Source organism: Pteropus vampyrus, unplaced genomic scaffold (genome assembly GCF_000151845.1).
Source record: "Pteropus vampyrus isolate Shadow unplaced genomic scaffold, Pvam_2.0 Scaffold23, whole genome shotgun sequence".
Classification (NCBI taxonomy): Eukaryota; Metazoa; Chordata; class Mammalia; order Chiroptera; family Pteropodidae; genus Pteropus; species Pteropus vampyrus.
In genome coordinates, this window is record NW_011888804.1 from 9,440,275 (window position 1) to 9,442,341 (window position 2,067).

Here is a 2,067-nt window from a genome sequence, read left to right on the forward strand (position 1 = left end):
ATTATTATGATCCAGTTTATTCTTGGTTATAATCCTTGTTCTGAAATCTATTTTGATATTAACGTAGCCACTCCAGTTTTCTTATGATTAGCATGTTAGCATGATGTATATTTTTCTTGTGATGTCATTATCTGGCTTTGAAAGCAGAGTAATGCTGGCCTCACTGAATAAGATAAGAAATGTTCCCTCTTCAATTTTTGGAAGAGTTTGAGGAGGATTGGTGTTAATTCTTGTTTGGTAGATTTCACTGCTAAAGCCATCTGGTCTAGAACTTTTCTTTGTTGAGAGCTTTTTGATTACTGATTCAATATCTTGTTATAGGTCTATTGGGGTTTTCTCTTTCTTCTTGAGTCAGTTTAGGGAATTTGTATGTTTTAAGGAATTTGTCTATTTCTTCTAGATTTTATTTGTTGGCATAGGGTTAGTATTCTCTTGTAATACTTTTTTTTTGATACTTTTTATTTCTGTAAGGTCATTAATAATATCCCTACTTTAGTTTTCAATTTTAATTACTTGTAACTTATTTTTTTTCATTTTTAGTCAGCTAAAGGTTTGTATATTTCACTGATCTTTTCAAAGAACCAGTTTTGGTTTCATTGATTTTCTCTGTTTCCTATTTTCTTTATATCCTCTCTAATCTTTATTATTTCTTCCCTTATGCTAGTTTTGGGTTTAGCTTGCTCTTTTTCTAATTCTTTATTATTGATTTTAGATTATTCTTCTTTTTTAACATAGGCATTTATAGTGATAAATTTCCCTTGAGTACTGCTTTTATTGCTTCCCATAAGTTTTTTGTAACTTTCAAACATCTTCATTTTTTGAAAGTTACTCTCTTAGAATTCTTAGAAAATTTAGAAATCCTTGGGATTCTGGTCTAGGACTTTTCCTTGATTCTGTTGGTTCTTTAAAGATGTTACTCCTCTGTCTCCTGGCTTTCATTGTCTCTGATGAGAAGTCTGTCGTCATTCTCACCTTTGTTTTGTATTTCTCCCATCCCCTACTCCTTCCTGGCTACTTATAATTTTTTAAAATTTATATTCATTTAAGCTAAAACAAACAGGAAAACAGTTCACCCATTTCTCCTACCCCCATCCCCTGCCTCTGGCAACTACCAGTCTTTTCTCTATATCTATGAGCTTTTCCAAAAAATTTCGTTTTAGAGTCTATGTATAAGAGAGATCATGCAGGATTTGTCTTTCTCTGACTCGTTTCATTAGCATAATGCCCTCCAGGTCCATCCATGTTGTCACAAATGGCAAGATTTCATTCTTTTTTTTTTTTTTTTTAATGGCTGAATAATATCTATTATATATATCACAATTTCTTTATCCATTTATCCATCAGTGAACACTTAGGTTATTTCCATATCCTGGCTATTGTAAATAATGGTGCAATGAACATGAGGATGCATATATCTTTTCAAGTTAGTGTTTTTGTTTTCTTTGAATAAATACACAGAAATGGAATTTCTGAGTCCTATGGTGGTTCTCTCTTTAACTTTTTGAGGGATCTCCATACTTTTTTCCCAAGTGGCTGCACCAATTGTACATTCCCACCAACAGTATACAAGGGTTCCCTTTTCCTCACATCCTCACCAACACTTGTTATTTCTAATCTTATTGATAATAGCCATTCTAACAGGTGTGAGGTGATATCTCCTTGTAGTTTTGATTTGCATTTCCATGATAATTAATGATACAGAGCGTTTTTCATGTACCTGTTGGCCATCTGTATGTCTTCTTTGGAAAAATGTGTATTCAGATCTGTCCATTTTTAAAATCAGATTGTCTGGCTTTTTGCTATTGAGTTGTATGAGTTCTTTATATATTTCGAATGTTATATATGATTTATAAATACTTCTCCCATTCAATACGTTTCCTTTTCATTTCATTGATGGTTTCCTTTGTTGTGCAAAGCTTTTTAGTTTGATGTAGTTCTATTTGTTTATTTTTACTTTTACTGCTTTTGATGTCAGATTAAAAAAATCATCGCCAGGACTTAAGTCAAGAAGCTGACCCACTGTGTTTTATGGTTTCAGGTCTTATATTAAGTTTTTAATCCATTTTG